The sequence below is a fragment of the Trachypithecus francoisi genome, unplaced genomic scaffold, assembly GCF_009764315.1.
Source record: "Trachypithecus francoisi isolate TF-2019V2 unplaced genomic scaffold, Tfra_2.0 Lachesis_group8, whole genome shotgun sequence".
Taxonomy (NCBI): Eukaryota; Metazoa; Chordata; class Mammalia; order Primates; family Cercopithecidae; genus Trachypithecus; species Trachypithecus francoisi.
Genome location: NW_022681473.1, coordinates 120,703,122 through 120,729,085, shown reverse-complemented (window position 1 = coordinate 120,729,085; position 25,964 = coordinate 120,703,122). Strand labels below are relative to the sequence as shown.

The 25,964-nt window shown below is 40.9% G+C and overlaps 1 protein-coding gene across 2 annotated transcripts in view; it reads left to right on the top strand.

Moving 5' to 3' along the window:
• Window positions 1-25,964, top strand: part of OPCML (opioid binding protein/cell adhesion molecule like) — a 560,135-nt gene that overhangs the window by 122,121 nt on the left and 412,050 nt on the right. The gene's annotated exons all lie outside the window — the stretch shown is intronic.

Below are 25,964 nucleotides of genomic sequence, written 5' to 3'. Positions count from 1 at the left end.
GTAAAGGCCCACCTGATTTTTGGTAGGAAATGAAGACAAAGGGATACAGGACAATGTTCTGGATTTTTTAAGATCAGGTATTTAGTCTACAGTGGTGTCACCATCAGAGAGAGTTGGTGAAGAGAAGAAAGAGTCATAAGAGCACCGCTGTTCACTTGAACTTTGACATAATGCATTTGAGTTGTATGTGGCCATCACAGCAAGGTGGGGAAAGATGTTTCCTGTGTGTCAGAGCCTCTTCTAGGGTCCAGGGATTCCCAAATAAGTAAAACACAGGTATCCCACCATGACTTGATTGTAAGTTGGGGGTAGAGACAGATGACGTTCCCGTATAATGCAAGAACAAATGCAAATAGAAAATCCTGCTTGGCGTCTAGAACATGAAAACAGAGAACAGAAAACTGTCACCGCTGGTACTGAGTAGGGAGAGATGGACTCTGGTTCTAGACCACTGGCCTCAGTGCATTCATCTATTCAGGAGGCATGATTATGTGCTTTCTGTGTACTCAGGACTGATTTCTTATTTAGTCATAATATTCCCGGAATGGAGAATGCAGTTCTTTCCTCTTTGTAACTTGGTTGTATTTGTAAGGACGTTTCTCATTTCTTTTGTACTAACCCCACACTTCAGCAGCAGTCTGCTGATCCACAGTCTGCTCTCCTGAGTGGATGTGCCTGGGAGAAAGGCATAGCCAGAGCATATGAAGCCTCTCTCATGCCAGGGAGACTCTTCACTGGCAATGAATATGCCATCACGCTGGTTTATAAATCTGTCTTGTGTCATTTAGGTGGGCATGAATCAATCCTCCGCAGCCTGGCCACCTTTGTGCAGCTGATGAAATCAATGTTATGACCCTGCAGAGTGGAGGTCCTGGCTCTGGCAAGCTGGTGGCCCCCTCCTCTCCATGTGTTTTACAAAGTGCCGCCACCCAGGGGACTTAGCCTTGAATGGCTAATTGACCTCTCCTTATAATTACAAACTACACGGCAGCATATTTACAACCCAAATGTGTCTTTTTAATCTTAAGGTCATTGCACTACTAAATTTTTCAGCGAACAAGGTGTCATGGGTGAAACTGTGTTCCCCAAAAAGATATGTTGAAGTCCTCAACTCTCTTGCCTGTGAATGTGACTTTATTTGGAAATCGGGTCTTTGCAGATGTGATTGAGTTAAAATGAGGTCGTTAAGGTGCATCCTAATCCAATATGGGTAATGCCCTTATAAGAAGAGGGGAATTTGGACACAGATGCACAAAGAGATGAGAATGCCATGTGAAGACATAGACTCAGAGGGAACACAGTCTGTGAAGACAGAGGTAGATATTAGAGCTGTGCTGTCGCAGGCCAAAGAAGGCCTTGGGCTGTCAAATGCTGGAAGAGGCAAAGAGGGATCCTCCCTACCCTAGAGGGTTCCGAGGGGCATGGCCCTGTCAACACCTTGGTTTGGACTTCTACTCTCCAGAACTGCGTGAAGCCATCAAGTTGATGATGCTCTGTTACAGCAGCCCCAGGAAATGAATACAGAAGTTTATGCCTAATGTTCAGATGGGACTTAGCATTCATGAGCTGGGGAGGGGGTTCTCCCATGTTTGTTTTCAATAATATTAATGTCATTGCACTGGTAAAACTTTAACAAGGTGGTATGAGTGGAACAAAAAGGTGAAAGTTGAATCCCAAAGTCCTTAAAGGTTTTTTGGCTCTATCTCCTCTCTCAGTAGATTATTCTCTTCCTTTGCCTGTTTACAAAAAAGGTCCATTGCTTTTTAAGTGGATTATAATCAAACAGCCCATTTCTCAGAAAAGGAGCTACGAGTCAAAAATTAATGACCAAGAAAACTAAAATAACAATTCATTAAATCTCATAATCATTACTCAAAACCTTGTCTATAAGAAGGACACCGACAGGTCAAGAGTTAGCATCTCTTTGTTTTTTCTAAACTATTAATACTTTTTGTGCCAGAATGAACAGGCATTTTTGCTATTGCATACTTCATTTCTCTTTCTGATTAGACTCTTCTTCCCTAAACTGTAGTTCTGTCCTAAATGCTCTTACTGGATTACCTTGCCTTTAAATACAGTACTGCATAACAATGTTTCAGTCAATGACGGAGTGCATATTTACAATGGTGGTCCCATAAGATTGTAACAGAGCTGAAAAATTCCTATGGCCTATGACATCATAGCTATTGTCATGTTGTAATGCAACACACCACTCCCGTTTTTGTAGTGATTCTGGTGTAAACAAAGCTACTGTGCTGCCAGTCTTAAGAAGTTAGAGCACATACAATTATGTAAGACACATTAAGCTTTATAATGATGATAAATGACTATAACTGGTTTATGTATTTACATCACCATACCTTTTATCATTATTTTAGAGAGTACTCCTTCTACTTACGAAAAAGAAGTTCATTGTAAAACAGCCTCAGGCAGGCCCTTCAGGAGGTGACTAGAAGAAGGCGTTGTTAGCACCGGAGGTGACAGCTCCATGTGTGTTATCGCCCCTGAAGCTCTTGCAGTGGGATGAGATATGGAGGTGAACGACAGTGATGGTGATCATCCTGACTGTGCAGGCCTCGGCTGATGTGGGTGTTTGTGTCTTAGTTTTTAACAAAACAGATTAAAAAGTGAAAACAAAGAAAATATAGAAAGTTGATAGAATAAGGATATAAAGAAAGGAAATATTTGTACAGCTGTAATGTACAAATTTGTATTTTAAGCTGTGTGATCACAAAAAAGTAAAAAAAGTTAAACTATATATATTTTAGAAGTTACAGAATGCAAAGATTAGTTTATTATTGAAGAAAGAAAATTTAAAAAGATAAATGTAGTGTAGCCTGAGTCTACAGTGTTATAAAGTCCCCAGTGCTGAATGTCTGCTCAGCACTCACTCAGTGACTTACCCAGAGCAGCTTCCAATCCTGCAAGCTCCATTCATGTTAAGTGTTCTATACAGGTGTATCATTAAAAAAAATCTTTTGGCCGGGCGCGGTGGCTCAAGCCTGTAATCCCAGCTGCTCAGCACTTTGGGAGGCCGAGACGGGTGGATCACGAGGTCAGGAGATCAAGACCATCCTGGCTAACACGGTGAAACCCCGTCTCTACTAAAAAATACAAAAAACTAGCCGGGCGAGGTGGCGGGCGCCTGTAGTCCCAGCTACTCGGGAGGCTGAGGCAGGAGAATGGCATAAACCCGGGAGGCGGAGCTTGCAATGAGTTGAGATCCGGCCACTGCACTCCAGCCTGGGCGACAGAGCGAGACTCCATCTCCAAAAAAAAAAAAAAAAAATCTTTTAATCACATTTTTACTGTAATTTTTCTATGTTTAGATAAGCCTAGTTGTGCGAATAGTTACCATTGTGTTACAGTTGCTTATAGTATTCAGTATCGTTCCATGCCATGCAGGCTTGTAGCCTAGGAGTGATAGGCTCTCCCATATAGCCTAGGTGTGCAGTAGGCTGTGCCATTTATTTTGTGTATGGTGTTCACAAAAAGATGAAATCTAATATATCTCAGCCAGTAAGTGACACATGACCGTATTTGAAAAGTCCTGCTCACTGCAAATGGTAAAAAGCATACATGATTAGGAATATGTATGAATCATTTTTTCCAGATTTTTGTTTCTTTGAGCTTTTGTTAAAAAAAAAAAAAAAAAGCATTGGCTTTTTTGGAAAATCTGATTAATGCTGTTGAGATGTATGTGTGTGCATGTAAGTTGCACATCATTTCAGACGTCTGTTCATGGCCCAGATAAGCAGAATATTTGTCCTTAAATGAAGGATATCTATTCTTTGGTTGGAATGAGGGAGTCAGAGAAAGATCCTACACTGAAGTTTAACATAGGCTAGGTCTCTTTCATTATGATTTGAGGTTTAGACTTCCAGCTTTAAAGAATGTTAGTTTAACCTTCTCTTCCTTTACTTTGGACTGTTCGTTCTGTAAGTTTAAGTGCACTATCATTTTTTTTTCATCAAAATAAAAAAAAAAGAGGTTGGGAATGAACATGCAATTAGATGCTTAATTACCTTTTGATGATGCTGAAGGTTGTAGACTTCTCGCATGTGACTAGGGATTCCTTTACTACTGAAAGCCTTGCAAGTAGAAGGCTGTGGTTCAACAGGACCACCAGATACACAGTCGTTCTTTGAACCAGAGTTGTCATGCAGCAGCAAATGTCCCACAAGAGAGGTAAGCATTGTGGGATGGACTTGAGGCATTCCTGCTTCTCCTTGAAGGGAGGGTAAGAGGTTGCTGGAGCCCCAGAGACAGCACAAGAAGGAAAATGAAGAGGGCAGACAGGAGCTGCACAGGGAAAGACAGAGTGATTGCTGTTTAATGACCATATTTTGTAAGACAGGACAAAAAGAAAACTCCTTGAATGACAATAAAGATGTCTGTTGCTACAAGGTTTGTACAGGGCTTTCTGTGCTTATACAACTTTGATAGCCTAACTTTAAAGTCTTTAGAACTTGAAGACAGGGAAGAAAAGAGGGAACAGTTGTATGGGGGATGCTGAATGGGGAAGAGGGAGTCAGGAGAGAGGGTCAAGTGAAAATGACTCAAGTGGTCATTCCTGGCCCTATTACCAGTTATGATGGATGGGTTTGGAGAGGCAGGAGGAAGCAAGTCTATTTAAAGATGGCAATTAAGAAAATATGTCTAAGTAGAGGGAAAATGGCAGTGTGGATTCTGGCTGTTGATGTGTCTGATGAAGCAAGACTGATTCACCTACAAACTGACACAGCTGCATTAATGTGGCTGAAAATAGCAGTTCTCATCGCTTGTGATGGAGCTATGGTGGGGGTGCCTCATCACCTGTGGGCTTATGAATGTAGATTATTCCCCTTTGACTGAAAATCATTTTACCTAGTTTCTTCCAAGGGTTGAATCACTGCCTTTCATTGTCTGCTAAATGAGCATTTAAACTCCAATTTGTTGTTTGGAGTTTGGACTTCTGTTCATTGGGTGATAGTGAGTTGTATTAAACTTATGCTTTTGAAATTTCCTCTTGTATTTCATGTGGATCTTTTTTTTTAGTGCCAAGTGTAATTGCTGTGATTTGCCCAATTGCTTTCATGTACATGTACTGAGACAGGTTTATGATACTGGGATATACGAGTCAGTGAGCAAAATTAAGCCTTCATTATCTTAGTGTATGACTGTAGCTCAGTTATAAGAAAAAAAGTGCAGGTGGGAGAAATTTGATTCTGAACTTAAAGAGACCTTGCTTCACACAGACATATTCTAAATATATCCTATTGCATCAAAACTATTGAATTTAGTTATGCTTCTTCTGCACTTTCTTTCCTCAATATTGCTGAATATCAAGACTGCTGGGTGAAAAGAGATGCATTCCCTTGGAGTTTTCTATTAAAACATATTTCCCCTTTTCACTTTGAAGAAAGCACTCGTGTGTTTCTTGTCCTTAGAAAGGTATGACACATGTACAATTTAAGGGAAAAGAGAGAGAGGCAGAATTCTTTAGAGGAAGACAACCCTCCTAAACCTCTGCTCCTTCTGGTTGTGCTCTGCAAATGAATCTCTTTAGAAAACTCTCTGGGTTCCATCCATGAGCCAGCACCTCCTGGTGTTGTCTGTAATTGGGCATTATGATTTTAGATTCTGATATTTGCAGAGGAAAGAGCAAATCTAAAGGGGTTGATGATAAGTGAGAACTGCAGAAGGCATCCTGGTGAACCCACGCTGCAGGGTAGAATGCCTCAGTGCAGGGAGGGGCTCATGCTGCGAGCTGGTTAATCAAACCAAGGCCACTGTTCGGTATTTCACGTGCTCTGCCAGTCCTAACCTTACATGTCAAGGCAGGGTGATTCCATTTCGCTAGAGAATTGAGTCCAACACCGCGTTATGTGTATGTTGAGATGAAATTATGAATCACGTACTTACCATATGGGGAAATCTAAAAGCTCCGAGTAGTTGGCATAGTTTAAGTTTGATCTCTATAGTAATTGGAAGAAACACCAGATGTGCAGTAACCTTATGGGCAAGTGATTAAAAAACATGATAGAGGCTAAATTGATGAATATAAAGGAGCAGTGCATGAACGGGTACAAATGCAACATATGCACATGAAAATAATACAGATTGGGGGAAAAGAGTAATCCCATAAAGATTCTATTCTGCTATTGCAAACCAGAGGTTCCATATACGCTGACATGTCTGGATTCATTGTGCTATAGTAAATGCTAATGTAGCAATTTTTTTTTTCTCTGCCTATAATGCCTGGCTGAAATCTGGGTTACCAATACATAATATTAAAAAGCAGAGGTAATATTAAAGGTGTATTATTAATACACAGTAAAAACAAATATAGAGAGATGTGGACCCCAAATGAGAGAATCCAAACCATTTATGAGACAGACATGAGAAAAATAGAGTCTGTGAACTTTAATTCTAAAAGGGGAAGGTTTTTACCTGACATGTTTTGACTATAGCCAGAAAACCAAAGCAAACCCCAAAAAACAAAAAGGATTCTATTGAATTCTATCAACATGCTCAGTAAAGGCAGGCACAAATGAAGGATACCATTGGAGCCGAGATGTGAGGCCGCTAATGTAGGCCAACACGGGACAGGAGATTTAGAAGCAAGATCTCTTGCCCTTAGGTCTCCGACCATTTTGCTTTTCCTCCGGAGATGAGTCAATAGGGGAGATCAGAGGCCCTTCTCAAACACTGTCTGCACAGGGGAGCTCTTCTGTATGTATGTTTTCAGTCTTGTGCTTTGTACTGGTTCTAGCCTGCTTTTCCATCTTCATTAATTGACTCATTCAGTAATATTCACTCGTTTATTCATGTTCAGTTTCCTCACTTGTCAGATAGAAATAATGGTCTCTATCTCAGAGGGTTGCAATGTGGATTAAATGAGTTAATTCCTATGAGGCACTTAGCATATGAGAAGCACCTACTGTATCCTCGCTGCTTTTATTTTTAAATCCAGTTTCCGTTTGAATTAGCACAGTATGATCAGCATTTGGGGTTAATTTGGCCCCTCCAGAGATACCAGATTATACTTGGGCTAGCATAAACAAGTGTAACTTGGATTCTTCTGGATTCTTCTAATACTAGAATAAATAATATCCCTGACTCACACCTTCTGATGAAAACAGGCAAGTTTTGAGTAATGTGTGAGTTGGAGTAATCTGTATATTGAATGTCAGTTCTCCTAATTTCTTGCTGTATTGGGAAAGTTATTTAAGCTTTCTATTCCTCCACACCCCTATTTTTCAAAGGAGAATGCTCTTTACAAGGCTGCTCTGTGGAGAAAACGAGGCACCTACTGTCTTCAACATCTGTCACTGTGTCCAGCCCATGACCGGCCAGTGAAATCGTGTTCTCTGCCCAGTTCTGCCTGCCTACTTAGGCACTTGTTGGGAAATTCACTGAGCATCCTGTCATCTCTTGATAACACGTAGATCTTCTAGACAACTTCAGTATCAGCACTGGCTTTCTTTGGGGCAAGAAATAATTTTTCTAGCCAACATCTGACACCTAAAAGTTTGTCATTGCCTATGACATGAGGAAAGAAATGTTAAACAATAAAAAAATTCTACTTTTTTTTCTATTGGTGAACAATAGGATAATTTTGTTTTCTGGTTCATGGAGTATTGTTTCAAAATAAATAGACTTTTTTTAAAAAAGAGCTGTTTTAGCAAGATTAAACAGAAAATAGAGAGAGTTCTTACTTATAGCCTCCTTCCCCATGCCCAGTCTCTCCCTCCATTAACATTCTGCATCAGTATGGTTCATTTGTTACAGTCAATAAACCAACACTGACACATCATTAGCAACTAAAAGTCCATAGTTTACATTAGGGTTCATTCTTGGTGCTGTGCACTCAGTGGGTTCTGGCAAATGTGTAATGACATGTATCCATTGTTGTAGTACCATATGGAGTGGTTATGGCCCTAAAATGTCTTCTGTGCTCCACATGTTCATCCCTTCATGCCCCCACCCCAGCTCCACAGATCTGTTTACCGTCTCTATAATTGTGCCTTTTCCAGAATGTCATGCAGTTGGGACTATATAGTAGGTCATTTTCATTTTCACATGGTCTTTTTCCACTTAGCAATATGTACTTAATTTTTCTCCATGTCTTTTTTATGTTTGATAACTCATCTCTTGTTAGCACTGAATAATATTCCATTGCCTGGATGTACCATAATTTATTTACCTATTGGCCTATTGAAGGACATCTTGATTGTTTGCAAGTTTGGGCAATTATAGTAAAGCTGCTATAAAACACTGGTGCACAGGGGCCAGGCGTGGTGGCTCATGCCTGTAATCCCAGCACTTTGGGAGGCTGAGGTGGGCTGATCACGAGGTCAGAAGATTGAAACACAGTGAAACCATGTCTCTACTAAAAATACAAAAAAAAAAAAAAAAAAAAAAAATCAGCTGGGCGTGGTGACACACACCTGTAGTCCCAGCTACTGGGGAGGCTGAGGCAGGAGAATCGCTTGAATCCAGGAGGCGGAGGTTGCAGTCAGCCGAGATGGTGCCACTGCACTCCAGCCTGGGTGACAGAATGAGACGCCATCTCAAAAAACAAACAAACAAAACACGGGTGCACAGGTTTTTGTGTATACATGCTTTATCAGCTCATTGGGGAAAATGCCAAGGAGTATGACTACTGGACTATACAGTAAGAGCATGTTAAGTTTTGTAAAAGACTGCCAAATTGTTTCTCAAAATGGCCGTGCCATTCTGCATTCCCACCAGCAATGCATGAGAGTTCCTCTTGTTCCATATCTTTACCAGAACTTGGTGTTGTCAATGCTTTGAATTTTAGCCATTCTAGTAGGCATGCAGTGATGTTTCATTGTTTAAATTTGCGACTCCCGTGAGGTGTGATGTTTAGCATTCTTCATATGCTCATTTGATATCTGTATATCGTATTTGGTGGGGTACCTGATCTTTTGCTTGCCTTTAAAATTGGGTCAATTGTTTTCTATTGTCGAGTTTTTGTGTATTTTGGAATGCAATCTTTTATCAGATATATCTTTTGCAGATGTTTTCTCCAAGCCTATGTCTTGTCTTCTCATTATCTTGATGGTTTATAAACCTTTAAAAAGGCAACTTTCTGTTCTTAAAAAGAAACAAACATGGAACAAGAGAAATTTTGATCTCAAATTAAGTTACAAAGTATAAGAAGGATCTGATGCTGATAGGGTAGATACTTGGAGACTTACTGTTTTCTATTTATCTGTCTCCCCCTTCTCTTCCCTTTTATACCTATATTTCTTCCTTAGGATCCCTGGCCCCTGGTAAAGGCTACTTATGGACACTAAAACTATTCAGATCAGTCCTCTTTGTGTGTATTCACACAAATGTGTCCCTTTTCCATCCCGCAGCTTCTCAGAGCGACAGTAATAACAAATACAACCTTCTGTATGATTGTATACCTTCTTATCTATTGCCAAGACTCAGAGAAATCAGGCAGGACTGCATAAGAAATTTTGTGGTAATAATGCAGTATAGGGTAAATTAAGAGAACTGTCTTTTAATCAGACAAGTGGATCGCTGATAGCTAAAAAACCTTGAGGCAGTTTTGGAAGTGCCATGGCCATATTCCATAAAGTAGGCTTTTCTGCTCTATGGAGTCACCTTGAGACAGGTCACACGGCTGTTGGAGTGTCTGAAAGGTAAACAGGGATGCCTTTCACATTGTTTTCACCTCTGCTCCTTTGCATCTTCTCTTGCTGTTGCCACTCACTGGGGGTTCTTTCACTACTTGTGTTCAAAGGAAACTGTCACCATCCCACTCAGACTGGCAGACTAAAAGTTCAGAAGATAAGAAACCCTTCCTGGCATGAAATGTACTGTGAAATGTATTTGGAAATAAAGTTGTTAATGACAATTGCCATCAAAAACTTGCTCTTTCAAATGCATTTTTCATAGTTTCCAAGCCAACAGGAGCTTGTTTTGTACTGGAATTTCTGATCAGTGGCTAACTGTGTGACAGACACGCAAGCACGCATACATAAGGGTGTAAAAGTGCACAGGAAAGCATACCTGTGCACATAATTATCTACCCATAACTACCTAGACTCTTCACGGAGATGGACAGGACATACATTCCATGGAACTGCTGCATGCCAACAGTAGCCACGTCTTTGCACCTTAAATAATTGTGGAAACTGTTATTCTGAAAGAGTCTGGAACAGGATACAAAACCCTGAGTGGTTAGGGAGGTAGCGGGTTCACATATGGATAAAGAGAAAAACACAAACAAACAAACAAATCAACAACAAGGGTCATTGACTGGGCAGTGACCCCATCAGCTCAGGGGCACCTTCCTTCGCTTTGTTTCTAGGACTCCCAAAGCAAAGGTGTATTCCCTTCCCTACTGGAACTTTTCCCTTCACTTTGTTAAACTAACAGACATTCTACCAATTAATAATGCATTTAGGTTCATAAGCTTCCCCTGGGAATGCTAAAGGGCTAAGAGTCATTCACACTTGGGTGTAAATTTGTTTAATTAGAGTTGTATTTTCAACCCTCCTTCCAAGTGGCAAGCTGAAATCCTTTATATTGAGGAAAGAAGAAAGACTGTTTATTGAACCTCTTACACGTATCAGGCCTGGTTACTTTACAAACCTTATCTTATTAACCTTCACAATAGTTTTCCAAAGTATATTATTACCTCATTTTACTCTTGAGATAATGGAGGCATAGATGGGTTTTAAAATGTGTCCAATATCACCCTGACAAATGGAGGAGGTGGGATTTAAAACCAGGTCTGTCCTGTTCAAGTGGAGCTTTGATGGAAGGAGTGAGGTGGTCCCAAATGTCAGGGCAGGCATAGTTGAGGGTTTTCAATTTGGGCGATGGACGCCCTTCCAATTGCTGGGTTTCTAGAGGCTCATATATAGTTAGGAAGTTAGACTCTAAGTAGTGTATTCATCCATGTAATAAACAAATGTGCATTAAATTAGACTACGTGCCAGGTAATTTTCAAATTGAGGAAAACTTGGAGCTGGACAGAAAGGCAGGTGACTACTGTCATGAGGTTCATGATCTAACAAAGGAAGACAGATAATAACCAAGTATGTAGATAATTTAAAAGATATTATGAAATCATGATAAAGGGTCTGAATAACAACATGGTAGAGACTTAAGCAGGTAGCATGAAGTGCCCCTTTTGCTTGTATATCAGAGAAGTCCTCTCTGCTCTGAGACTTTAAAGACAAGAGGCATCTTCCTATGCAAAGACCTACCCGGGGGGCCTTCCAGACACAAAGAAGGGAGCATACAAGGCCTTTAGACAGGTGGATAAATCGAAGGGCTTGTGGTGAAAGAACAGGCAGCAGGAGGAAGTGGAGTGAGATGGGGTCACAGAGGGAGGAATGACAGTCACAGAAGGGTGGTTGATTTTTTTGTTGTTGTTCTAACTGAAGTTTACAGCCATTGGAAGGTTTTTTTGAAGGTGAATACTCTTATTTTTGGATTAGAAAGACCACGGCTGGGTGGGGGATGTATGAACACACAGGTTAAACAATAGGGGGGCAGTTGGTGACCTTGCGGAGCCATTTCAGTGGAGAAGCAGAGACGAAGGGATGATGGGGTGTGCTCAAGAGAAGACGTATTGAAAGTAAGTGGAGACAAAGTGTATCTAAAATTTTTTTGTGATGTTTTGCTGTGAAACAGAACAAAAAATGAGATGATAAAAGGTGAGGATGAACACAGTGTGACTCACTGTACCATTACAGCATCCAAGTGAGAACTGAGGCTGACTTGGCTTAGGAAGGGTAGCAGAGAGGACAGAGGGAAGCAGACAGATTCTAGGTGCATGTTGGAGCCGCAATGAGCAGAGACAACTAATGAACTGGATGGGAAGAACAAAGGAAAGAGAGAAGGCCGGGCGCGGTGGCTCAAGCCTGTAATCCCAGCACTTTGGGAGGCCGAGACGGGCGGATCACGAGGTTAGGAGATCGAGACCATCCTGGCTAACACGGTGAAACCCTGTCTCCACTAAAAACTACAAAAAAAAAAAAACTAGCCGGGCGAGGTGGCGGCGCCTGTAGTCCCAGCTACCCGGGAGGCTGAGTCAGGAGAATGGCGTGAACCCGGCAGGCGGAGCTTGCAGTGAGCTGAGATCCAGCCACAGCACTCCAGCCTGGGTGACAGAGCGAGACTCCGTCTCAAAAAAAAAAAAAAAAAAAAAAAGAGAGAGAAATATCACGGGTGATGATTAACTTTTTGTCTGAAATGGCTTAAATAAATGGCAGTTGCATTCAGTGAGAGAAAGAAAGCCAGAGAAGGAGGACTAGTATTTTTGAAGAGGCATGAGTGATGGTTCACAACGCAAGATTTTTAGATAAAATGAGCTAAAATGAGGAGATCCAGTAAGCGTTCAGGTCTGAGATTTAAACTGGAAAGGCTGCAACATCAGTGAGGGAGAGAAAGTCCAATGAAGGAGAGATGTAGGTAGGAAAGAGCTTCAGGATTTAGCCCCATGACACTCCAGCAATTAGATAGATGTCCAGCAGGAGGGGGCAGGTCAGTGAAGAACAGAGCAGGAGCAGTCGGTGAGGCAGCAGGCAGAACAGAGAGTGCATGTCACAAGACACACAGGCTGCTTTTCTAGAAGATGGCATGGCCATTGGTGTGACTGCTGCGATCAAGTTCCACAACACACATGTTAAACCATAGAGGGGGAGTTGGCGACCTTGTGTAACCATTTCAGTGGCAAGGCTGAGATGAAGGGATGATGGGGTGTGCTCAAGAGAAGACGGATTGAGTGTAAGTGGAGATAAAACATATATAAAATTCTTTTGTGATGTTTTGCTGTGAAACAACAAAAAATGAGATGATAAATGGAAAAAGCAGTAAGTTAAAGGGAGTGCTTTTGTTTGTTTGTTTTCTTTATAAGTGAGGCACCCTAGATGATGTTTGGATGCCGATAGGGATGGTTCCACAAAGATGGGTGTACTGACGATGCTGGGGAAAGAGAGGCAATGGCCAGCAGTGAAGTCCCTAGCAGACAGGCAAGAGGGTTGGAATCTAGGGTGCAGGAAACGGTACTAGCCACCATTTGTGGTTGAGAAACATCATCTTTTTTAGCAAGTGGGAGGAAGGGGTGTGAGGACAGGTGCTGATAGTTTCCTAAATATGTCAGTGGGAAGAAGAGGTTGTTCTCCAGGTTCTACTGGGAAGGGAGGGATGGCAAGATGTGTGGAGGTGTGAAGATTTGAGGAACCTGGGAGAAAAAAATGGAACAGAGACAAAGGAAGAAAACAAACAAACATACTAGGAAATTATAGCAGGATGGCCAGGCAGAGTCAGGTGCCCCTGAAGTCCTAAAAGTAAGGTGAGGTATTCTTTTGAGATCATTGGCATGCAGTATAATCTATGAAGAAACATATTCAAAGATTAAAGCCTGACTTACCACATACATGTATTGTTTAATAACAATGAATATTCATAAAGTGCACTTTGCATGCATTATTTCATTTCATCCTTACAAATACATGAGGTGGATATGATTATAGTCTTCATTTACAAATGAGGTAATTGAGACTTGGAGAAGTGAAGTAAGCTTCATAAGGTCCCACAGCTAGTAAATTAGTCAGAAAGGGTAGAAACCAGTCTACTTAATGACAAAGACTGTGACCTTACACCTCCATGCTGAGCTGCTGCTCAGGTTACAACTGAGCTGTGGGTGTGAACATATGCATACAGTACTTTTATATAATTAAAAATCTCAGCTGCATATCACAAGTAATGTTAAGGAAAGGGAGGGACTTATTTTTGGTTTTTGTCTGTTTCCCTCCACCATCAGTGTCCCAGTATTGTTTCCTTGAGTCACCAGGGAAGGGAAGAAAGCTGACTGGACCATCGCATGGGCCAGAACTGCTTTTGCATGTGACAGTGCATGAGTGCACACGCGCGCGCACACACACACACACACACACACGCTTCACTCTCCTGTCAGCTGTCACAAATGAAAAGCCTTTCTCTTATATTTCTCCTTGTAATCCATTCACCGCCTCAGAGGCTCCTAGTTTCTCAGGGGAATGTCACCGAGTGCAGAGTTTTGCATCTATTTCTAGAAGTTATTCATGCATTTACAAATGGTAGAAAGAAATATGGAACCACTTCTTTTTGTGGGGACACTTGGGAGTACCAATGACTCTGACAAGTGGTGGTGGGGTTGGGAGAGGGAGAGTGGGGAGGGTCTGTGTGATAGTGGAGGGCCTTTGAACAGGCTATCTCCATCTTCCGCTTTGGAAGGTGGCCATGCACCAGCTGTGTAGTGTTACAGCTCTCGTGGAGTCCCAGGGAGTTTATCACGGGTGTCCCCAGTCACTGCCCTGAGCCAGACTTGTTGGTCTGAGGATGGAAAGTCAGCAAGGGAAGGCAAGTAAGAGACAAGGCTCCGTTTGTTTATTCTGTGTTTTAATAATTGGCTGATTACGTTCCATTTTTATTTGGTTTCACTGGCAGTCAGATAGAGAGCTGTAATATCCACTCACACCTTGTAATTACCATTAATTTCTTCCCTTTACTCTGCGAAGTCAAGACAAGGTTGGCAGAGAAGCCATGGGAGATTGAATCCGACCGAGTGCAATGCATATGCATGAGGCAGGACCCGCCAAGGCTCCCAGGAGATGTTTGGTGGGGAGGGGTGAGAAGGGGAGGAAGGGGAGGAAAGGAAGAAAGCTGGAAGATGGAAAGAGGGGGGAAAATACCTTGAATTGGAAACAAAGGCAAATGGAAGAAAGTGTTGAAGTCAGCACAACAGCCTTGCTAGCTTAATTACCATAATGATGTAAAATAGTCCAATCAGCAATCTGGGGCTAATCTTTCATGTATTACAGGTCTCTCCTTCGTAGAGCTTCACAGCTTAAATGCATTTTTAATGAAGATATTTGAGGCAAGCGGATAATTTTCCAGTCTTTCCAGGAGGGAATCAGAGCACATTAAATGGGCTGTTTCTCTTCTCTGTAGCTGCCCAAAGTTCTTGCTTTGCCTGGCACATGGAACCGGTTGTCTTTCAGGATAGGTGGGGTTTGGTCTCCTGCCCTCCTTCCCGAGGCAGCTGGGAAAGGCACGGATGGGGCTGACATCCAGGGAGAGCAGTAGCTGGTTCCGAGGAGCCTGTGCTCTGCCTTGCCTTGTGCCTAGGGGATGTCTGGATCTCCTTGCTAGAGACGAGAGAGGAAGGACCCCAGGGACATCGCCCAGTGCTGATGCTGCCTCAGCTGGCAGGAGAGTCTCAGCTTCATTCTGCCAGTGTCATGCGAACAGTCCAAATACCCCTGGAGATGCATGTGAATCTCTTACTTATAATGCATGCATTTGCATGCTAGAGTGGGCAAAAGAGCAGTCCTGGCCTCTTGACCTCACTCCTCTAACCAGAGAAGGCTTTCCTTATGGTTCCATCACCCAGGGACTCTGTTGATGGTACAGTCAAGTGATGTACAATTAGATCCATTGAAAAAGAGCAGTCTTTTTGTTTGGTGCCTAATGCTGTATGATGGGGGAAGAGTAAAATATCTGGGTTAAACATACATGCTATGTATCTATAATAGGGCCCCCTCTCAGATGGACAAGTTTTGGGGGAGAAGGTGGGGAGAAAGAAAGTAAGTACAAGCTACAGATTGTATGTCCTGGTAAGGCAAAAATGGGTTAAACATCTCTTAGATTATGGTTTGGGGGAAGCTTTAATGATTCTATTGCTGGTGTTTCCTTCTGTCACCAAACTGCCTGAGATACAGCTTCAACTGTTTAGATATGTACAGTGAATTCAGCAATTTCTAGAAATTCTGTCTTTGCCTCTCTTCCCACCACCACATCCCATCAAACTCCCTGATTTCCAGTGGTACATATCTTCTCCCTGAAGGAGGGTCCAAGGCCAAGGGACTTGTAGCACTTGACAATACGTTTTTCAAAAACAGAATACACACACACACACACACACAGACACACACACACAACATATATATGTGTATATAAATGCAAACATAAACATATAAATCCTTAGTTTTCTTGAAGTTGAAACTTGATCGAATGTCTGTCTAGCTGTTTGTAATACACCTATCACTGGCCTGCTCGGACACTGGGCAGCCTCACTAAATCTAACCTCAAATACTCACACGTGGAATAAGAAATTCTTTGGCTTCTTTTCCTACTTTTGTGATTGACAGAATGAGAAGGTCGGTAGTAAGATCTTAAAGTCATAGGATTATCTGGACTTGCATGTGAAAGCAGGACCCTCATTAACTAGAGGTTAATGGCACTACCTATTATGGGCTCCTAAGAACCCAAGATGGCAGGAAGGAGATTCAATTCCCACACTCCATTTTCTTTCCTTCCTTTCTCGATTCATTCATCCATTTACTTATTCATTTATTTGTTCATTCATTCATTCATTCAGTTTTTGCTGTGTTAAGGCCATATGTAAGACCGTCTGATGTTTCCAGAGCGAAGATGCAGACAGGGAAGGCACTGGATGGAGAGGAGGAATAGAAGCATTGAGAGCCTTCAGCCCCGGGACCCTGCGGGTGAAGACACGTCGTTAAAAGAAGCCCTGCCACATTCTGACTCCAGAGCATCACAAACAGCACAGCAGCCTCCACTTACAAGCATGTGCTCTTTAGTGAGCTGTTTGGCTTGTTATCTGGAGAAAAGTAAACTTAAAGGGACTTACTGATGATGTCCCGTGTTGTATTTCTTGAGGGAAGTATAGATAATTAAGAGAAGAAAAGCAAAACTCCCTCATCCTACAACTGAGAAATAAATATTGATATCATATGTCCAGACAAATATATTGTGTCATAACCAAAATGGGAGAATTCTGTATAACTATTTGTAATGGCAGCATGTTGAATAGCATTAAAATATTCATTCCTCCTAGTTTCTTAATTTGGCTATGATCTATTGGCCTATCTTCCGGGTGGATAATTCTGTGTCCAACTGCTATTAAAGGAATCTATTAGGTTAATGATTTCGGATGTTGTATCTTTTAATTCTGGAATTTCTATGCAATTTTTAAAAAATAAATTCAAACACTCTGTTAAAATTCTTCATTATACATCTATTTCATCCATTTTGTCTCTCTCCTTTTTTTTAACCAAAGTAATCATAGTCACGTAAAGTCTTTGTCTGCTAACTCCAATATAGGGATCATATTATGGTCTGCTTCAATATCTTTTCCCCTGTTCAATTATCAGTCATATTTCCTTGCTTCTAGTGACCTTGTAGTACATACCAGACATGCATATAAAGGAATCATAAAGCTAAAGATATTATTTTTCTCTAGAGATCTCTCCTATTCCTTCTGGTATGCACAAAATTTCTGGCATTAAAAAATACTAGATGTGTGAAAAGGCAAAGAAATATGATGGATAATCCATACATAGCATACAAAATAACAGAAGTAGACCCATATATGGTTCTTCTACTGGGTTTGGCAAGCAATGAAATAACTATAATTAACACATGTATTAGTAAGGTTATCCAGAAAACAGAAACAATATGATTTTAAATATAATGTAATCTCATATATATATACACACTCATATCTATCTGTGTATCTATCTATCTATCTATCTATCTATCTATCTATCTCTCTATTTCTATCTGAGAGAGAAAGAGAAGGAGAGGTTTTAGGGAATTGGCTCACATGACTAGCAAGACTGGCAAGTCCAAGTCTGCAGGGTGGGCAGGCAGGCTGGAGACATGGAAAAAGCTGACGCTGCAGTTCTAGTGCAAAGGCCATGTGCTGACAGCATGCCCTCTTGTGCTGGATGATGAGTCTTTTGTTTTATTCAGAGGTTCAACTGATTACACGAAGCCCACCCATGTTACGGAGGGCAGTCAACTTTGCTCAAAGCCCACTGATTTAAATGTGAATCTCATCCAAAAAACATCCTCACAGAAACACAGAATAATGGTTGACCAAATAGCTGAGCCCAGTCAAGTTGATGTATACAATTAATTATCCCAAATTGAAGAAAAGATAAAATAGAAGACAATAGAATAAAAAATTGATAAAGTACATGAAAGGATGGAGGATTTCAGTAGAAAATTGAAATCTGGGAAATGAATCAGGGATCTTCTCTACTTCTAAGCTCAGTATTTCCACAGTTGTTTCATCTGTGAATGGCTGGACCCCGGCACCTCTTTTGCTAGTTCCCAGCATAGCCCCAGATTGTCAATGAGGCTCCATCATGAAGTGTCTGTTCTCAGGTCTGTGGGATTCTATCCAGGTTTATGCTTTCTAAACACAGTCTGTAGCTGTCTATCTCCTCTTCTATCAGATGTCAACTTAGAATGAGTTTCTCTCTTGTACAATGCCACACTGTGGTCCCTATTTCATAATGTCTTGGTGGTACTTAAATTTTTATTTTATTTCTTTAAAGTTTAAGGTTCATATTGTATATTACAAATAATCTTCGCATTGATATATAGACTTCTGTAGCCGTAACTATTTTCTCCTGATAATTACTAGGCTCTTCTTCCATTATATTTTTTTTGTCGGGGGGGTGGTTACGTGGCACTCATTATGGTCTAAACATATAGATTTATCTAATCCCTTCCTTTTGCCTCTAAAATTTAAATTTGAAGCCCTCTTGGTGAAGCTGAGTTGTCTCCTGCCAAGTTCATTATTCTATTTCAGGGAATTCTGAGATGTTCTCTGCCCTTATTATGAGATCACCTCTGAAGCATAGGCATATATCCAGAAAAGCAACCTTATTTTCCTTTAGTATCAGCTACATAGCCAGCTGTCTGCTTCACACATCCCTTAAAACATTTTTTTTCCAAAGACAAAAAAAGAAGCCATGAAAACACCACCTGTGGTCCCAAATCCTTCAGTTTCATACCTAAGACTACAGGATCAATAGAGATACAAAGAAAACTTATTTGGGATATTATATTAATCAAATTGTATATACTGGCCTTCACTGGTTTACAGACTTGAGTTTTAGAGAAATATTCTTTTTTTCCATAGTGTATCATCTTCAAAAGTAAAGCACTATCCCAGCAACACCCCCACCCCAGTCATCTGAAACTCCCAGTGTATGATGACATGATATTTTTTCTTTAAGATTGAATATGAAAGCCTTAACCATCACATCAAGCCACAGATCAATCATAGCCACCACACAGAGAAAATTACCATTGGGCAACATCCATCATCTTTACAAGTACTACCCACATCTGACTCCACCTGAGCCAGCATTGTTGCTGCTTACTTCTATCTTCAGTGAGGCTGGAAGTCAACAAAAGAGTCTTATTCCCTTTACTGGGAGAGGAGAGGAGCACAGAAATGCTTTTCTGAGGGGTAACTGTCTTTCCAATCCTGGATTCTCTTGTCAACTCCCTCCTCACCCCTCATTTTATGAAATCAATAAAGAACTGAAGCTCTCCTTGTTTATTTGTTGACTATACCCTTCTCCCTCTTGTACAACTGATTTCAAAAAAGAAGGATATGGCTGTGGAGAGAAGAGTTGTTATCTCTATCCTAAAATGAACAAGAGAAACAGGCTATATGTCTGTGTTGTAATTGAGTCATGAAAATGCAGTCCCACAATGGACCAAAAACTCACTCAGAACTCTTGAACTCTGTGATTCTCAGTTTTCTTCATCTCTGATGAGTAATAGCCTTGTTCCCTGAACACCCAGGTGTCATGTATCTCTTCCTGCTATAAACAAGAAATCTTACCTGCGGTTGGAGGTAAATGCCCACTTCTTGTTTTTGTATAACACAGGAAATAAGAATGTTTTTGTACTTAAAAAAGCATTTTAAATGGTTGAAAATGAATCACAATAATATTTCATAATGCATAAAATCATATGACATTTAAATTTCAGTGTCTGTAAATAAAGTTTTATTGGTACACAGTCACATTCACTTACATAATGCGTACGAGATATTTTTAAATGGCAAAATGGAGTATTTGCAACAGAGACCATATGCCCCACAAAGCCAAAGGATTTATTAGCTGGCCCTTTACAGAAACAGTTTGCCAAGCTGTTTCAAAGCAGAAACTGACTTAAGAGAGACTGCTTGTCTGTGATCATGTTAAACCACAATGCCATGAAGTTGGAATCAGTATCATCCTACGTGATTTTTCATGCTACTTAGAAAGCCTCTGAGTCCTTAATCCAATATTGCTCTTATTTTCCAGCACAGCTATCGCAAACATGTCCATTTCCTCAAGACTCCAACTTGCCCTTGCCACTTTTCACAGTCCCACCAGCTGATTTCATGTCCTATTTTATGTAGAGAAAAATTAGGCCAATAAGTGTGAACTGCCTCCAGCTGCTTCTTCTTGCCTTCCTTCCTCTGCATCTAGCACCCATCTTGTCTTCCTTCTGCCATCTCTGCTTTGCAGCGAGACACATTTCTCTATCTGTGTCTGTTGCATTCTCCTTCAAGATTTCATGCCATCCAGTATCTCTTTCTTCTTCTAGATCTTCAACCTTGACTGGCTTTAATGAATTTTGTCACAACATATAAACATGAGTTTTTGAAGAAAATAAATCAATGAATAAGAATTTTAAAAACCATCTCAACCCCATGTCCTTCTTTGGGGACCCTCCTACGGGTGGCGGGGGCGGGTTACAACAATCTCCCTCATTCTCCTCACACCTAACCTACTTGAAAGGGTACTCTATATTCACTCTTCTTAACTGTCATTGTCATTTCCAAACTCACACAAACCTTCCAGGGACATGAAATATTTTGGGGGAAAATAAGGTAGACAGGAGGAGTCAGGGCCAAACAGACCTTAAATTCCTTTGCTAAAGACTTCGAACTTAAAGCCAAGAGTGAAGGGCAGCCATTGAAACATCTCCACACGTCTTTAATCTATTTCTTTTAAATGTGTTACATGTTTGTGTAGCCCCTTCCCATCCTCACATACTTCGCGGGAGGTCCCTGCCATCTGAATTAGTGTAGAGAATTCTGCAAATACACAGCAGGCCGACAGGTCAAGATGAGGAGGAGCCTTCTATTCTCATAGCAAGACTTAGAAGTCCTGGTAGGTCATCAAAAAAGGAAAGGCATAATCTGATAGATGTTTTAGAAAGATGACTCATGAAAGAATGAGAAATGGATTTAATTTGGTGAATTTGGAGGCAGAAAGATGAGTTAAGAAACTATTAAAATAGCACAGATGGGGCAAAGGCTTCAACTTTATAGCAAAGGGTTTTATGGGGGTCACGAAAATCGGGTAAAAAATGAAACTAAGCTCTTTGGGGAAAGATGGCTTTTAAGTTCACAATAAAGGCTTCACAATGATTTACTGTAACTTTTCTTTTCTAAAGGAGTCATATTCCATTGAGTTCAGAACACTGATGAATAACTGTGTGCTATTGTAGGAAGTGTATTTAGGACCCACTTCATCCACACTAATGAGAATCCTTGCCCCTTGTGAGCTGCTTCCACAAGAATCTTCTTTTCATGGGAGTCTGAAGTCTGAAATCCTAATTCCTCCACAGTCCCCCATAGCAAATTCCCATTACAATCAACTCGATGAGGCTATGTGTGATGGTTAATTTTTTACATGTCAACGTGACTGGGTCGTGGAGTGCCCAGATTCAACATTATTTTCGTGTGGGTCTGTGAAAGTGTTTTAGGATGAGATTAGCATTTGAATTGGTGGATCCTGGACTCAGTAAACTAGAATGCCGCTTTTAATATGAGTGGGCACAGTCCAATGTATTGAGGGCCTGGATAGAACAAAGGGCAGAGGAAGAAGGAATTTGCCCCTCCTCATTTCTTCGTTTCTGCCTCACTGCTTGAACTGGGACATCTCATTTCATCGGTTTCTGCCTTTGGGCTGGGATTTACATCATTGGCTCCCCTAATTCTCAGGCCTTTGCACTGGACTGAATTATACCACTGGTTTTCCTGGGGCTCCAGCTCATACATGGCAGATTATGAAGTTTCTTAGCCTCCATAATCATGAGCCAATTTCTCATAATAAATACATCTCTATCTCTATCTATAATCTCCTATTAGTTCTGTTTCTCTGAAGAACCTTGACTGAAACAGCAATGAGTTCAACTCATCGCTCTCCAGTTCCTAGTACATATTGCTTGCTACATAGTAGAATTCAATACTAATTTGAATGAATGAATGAATGAATGAATGAGCAAAGAAACCTGTGAACTTGGAAGTGACTGCTGTCATTCATCCATCATTCTTTAGTTATTTACTAAACACATACTTTGTGATCAGAACTGTTCTAGACATTGGGATTTCAGTGTGAAAAGGATAACTTTGAGACAACCACTAAACAGGTGATTGTGAAGGCAATGGACACATTACTTGAAAAGGTGTTATTAGTGCATGTAAAACGCATATCAATCTCAGACAAGGGTGAGGAACGCTGGCTTCCAAAATGAGATTCCATTTAAGCTGAGGCTGAGGGCAAACAGTAATTATCCCAGGGGAGGTAGAATGGGGGAGAACAATACACTGGGGGAAGCAGCAGAGATGAGAATTAAGGTAGGAGTTTCACAGATTAAAGTAGTTCAAGGTTGGCAGAAGGAAGAGCTTACAGAGGCAATGATGAGGGAGGAAGCTGGACAAAAAACAGTAGATAAAGGATATCTATAACAAGGAGTTTGGACTTGATGCTGGGAATGCACAGTGGTGCATCTTTAAAGAGGTTCTCTCTAATTAAGATAGAATTCAGCTAAGAGTGAGACTTCCGATGGGGATACAGAAGAGAGGAGGAGGTTGCTGCTGCAGGCTGTGGCACCGTGGTGTGGACGATGGGGGCTGCTTCTCTTGCATTGGTAGTGTCCATCATGCAATAAGATGACTGTTGTGGTGCTTAGGTTCCACCATTGTGCTGGTATTTCTGCAGAATTAAGGGAGCTTTTGTGAACTTGCTTTGAAAATTAAACAACCCTCTTAAACTCTTTTGACAGAAAAATATGTTGAGACTTCTAATGATTACTGTAAAGACTGACTTCGGAAATGCTGTCTACTTAGAATTGAGACGCTGTTTCCATATATGAGCTCTTTAAAAGAGATATGCAGATGGACATGATCTTTGAGCTGTAAAAAGTCTGAACTAAGATATCCTTAAGATATCATCAAAATATAAAGTTATCTAAAAAGAAGTGTACTGAGTTCACAGAAATTACGTTCAAAAGCAATGAAATTATTTAAAAAGAGAACCCATTTGAATAAAAAGGGAATATTTTATTGATTTTCAATGAGTTTTATTTGAAATTAACTTGAAAGTTTATAAGTTTTATAGAACTGCTCAGTGCTTTCAGGGAGGTCTCATTTAGTAAATCATAGCTGCACAAACCTCCATTTATAGGACCTCTGTATAGATCTAATTCATCTTGCTTTCAACAAATATTTGTTGAGGACATATTATGTGGAAATCACTGTATTAAGTGCTAGGGAGATACAGAAAAATACTAGTAAAAGCAGGCTCCTACCCTCAAGGAGAATTTAAGTTACTGAGGAAGATATACACAAAATGATAACTAATAACAATCTATGTAATAACAGAGTAGGAGATGAATTAGTGATAAGATAATCAAGATCATTGTAGTTCCGAGGAATAGGCAATTAAATGTAGCTGCAAGTAGAATCTTTGCTGAGTTCCAAATGTTGGATCCGCTTTTAATAGACAGATAAAAGAAGGGAGCAGACCATCTGGTTTTCTACCTCATCATGCTATTGAAACTATACTTTAAAACATTTCCAATAACCTTCTAATTGCTATCTCTAATAGTCTTGCCTCAGCTTTCAGTTCATCTCCTCTTTGTAGCACTTGACTTTAAAACTTTCTCCCTCTTGATTCTGTAATATTAATTTTCTGAGTGTCAACGCTATTTCTTTGGTTCAATTTGCTTCCTCTGTAGGGTGGATTAGGAACATTTACTGCAACGGATTGTATCATTCCTTTTTCCTACTTTTTATTGCTGCCTGTTGCTCAGGTTCACCTTTCAGACACAGGGAGTAAAATTGAAGAAATTGATCTATACTTTGCAATGGGCAGTGTAAATATCTTCCTTCTTGGAAGATGGAAGGTTAGTGTTCTTCATCCCCGGCCACTCAGGGAATGGCCTGGTCATGAATGTGTTCCTTCCCTGCCCATTTACTCCTTCAAGTTGTGATACCCGAAGGCTGGGTTAAAAGGGCCCCTGAAGCAGCTGGTGCACAGTTAGCAATGAGAAAAGTTAGGCTAAAATGCTGGGGGATCCAGTCTGTCCAGGTATTTTATGCTGCAAGCTACTGCATCTCAGCTGGAGAAATAAACTAAGAGGTACAAGAGATGACCACATCTGTATATGTATTAATATAAATAGGCCGGGCGCAGTGGCTCAAGCCTGTAATCCCAGCACTTTGGGAGGCCGAGGCGGGCAGATCACGAGGTCAGGAGATCGAGACCATCCTGGCTAACACGGTGAAACCCCGTCTTTACTAAAAAATACAAAAAATTAGCTGGGTGAGGTGGCGGCGCCTGTAGTCCCAGCTACTGGGGAGGCTGAGGCAGGAGAATGGCGGGAACCCGGGGGTTGGAGCTTGCAGTGAGCTGAGATCCAGCCACTGCACTCCAGCCCCAGCAACAGAGCGAGATTCCGTCTCAAAAAAAAAAAAAAAAAAAAAAAAAAAAAATATATATATATATATATATATAGAGAGAGAGAGAGAGAGAGAGAGAGAGAGAGAGAGAGAGGATAAGCACCAAACTGTCCTGTGATTACATTCATTTAGTCCTATGGCCAGGCTGATGCTCTCATCTGTCTGCCTGTTGACGGAGTGTTAGACTCTTCACAGCCATGGGTGGTTTTTATGCTTTTAAAATAGGGTATGATTGTGTTGCCGTTTCTGCATTTGAACCCTTAGTGAGCAGTGACCTTTCCAGTCTCTGAGTGATTAAGGCTCTTATTAATTTCCTGTGGGGTTGCCGACACTCTAAGGCAGCAGAGTGGTGGGGGTTCATTAATATGTGGGGCTCTAATTAGTGGCATAGGAGCTGTCTCTGTTCTTAGTCCGATATGGAACAAAACTATAAATATAGACACATAAGAAAAAATACGCAAAACCGTAACCGAAAGAAAGAGGTGTTGACACGTCCAGGGCAGATCTTTAAACCAAAACAGCCACTTTCTTGGGACCTAATCAGGCTCTTCTAGAAAACTGCGTCTGGATGGGATGGCACAGTATGGGAGAAAATCTGAGGGGGTCTAGATCAGCCTTGGAAATAATTATTGATTGAGTTATATTGTTAACTCCCTTCTGCACCTGTGAGTCACTGAATTGCTACTCTAAAGAAAGGTGAAATGAATTGAAATCCCTTGTGCTGAAAAGAGAAGTAAGAGGGATTGAATAATAATCGTTATGTCTGGGCAGGATTTTAATGGAGAGAATAATGACCACATTCCCTGTTTCCCAACCTAGAGAAGAAATGAGTTCAAATTGCAGCTGGGAGCAGTTTGATTGGTTAATTAATATTTTGGGGGCCCTTAAAAGATACTAAACCCTTTGCAAGGAGCTGGTAGGTAGTTAGTGCACAACTCTTGGGGGGAACCTAAAAATGTACCAGATGTTGCTTATGAAATTCTCTGACACTGACAGTGAACCGATCAGGTTAGGCTTCAGGAAGCATTCTGCAAATTGTGAAACACTGAATTGAATGCCCAAGAAGGGAATGCATTATCCCCACATACCCAGCACCTGAAGATCTTTATAAATAGGAAAGACATTCATTAAACTGAGGTCAAGGAGCTGACCTGACCTGAGAGGGAGAATTGGCAGTATAAAGACTCAGCCCTTAGGATGGTAACAGGCAACCCTCTTCCTTCCTCCACTCTTAGGTGCCATGCGTTTGAGGTGCCTAGAGCAAACATATTGAAGGTACAGCCGTCAAGTTCCATTTTCAACATCGATCTTTGGTATTTTCTTCTAATTTATGTATTTATTTATTTTTGAGATGGAGTCTCGCTCTATCAACCAGGTT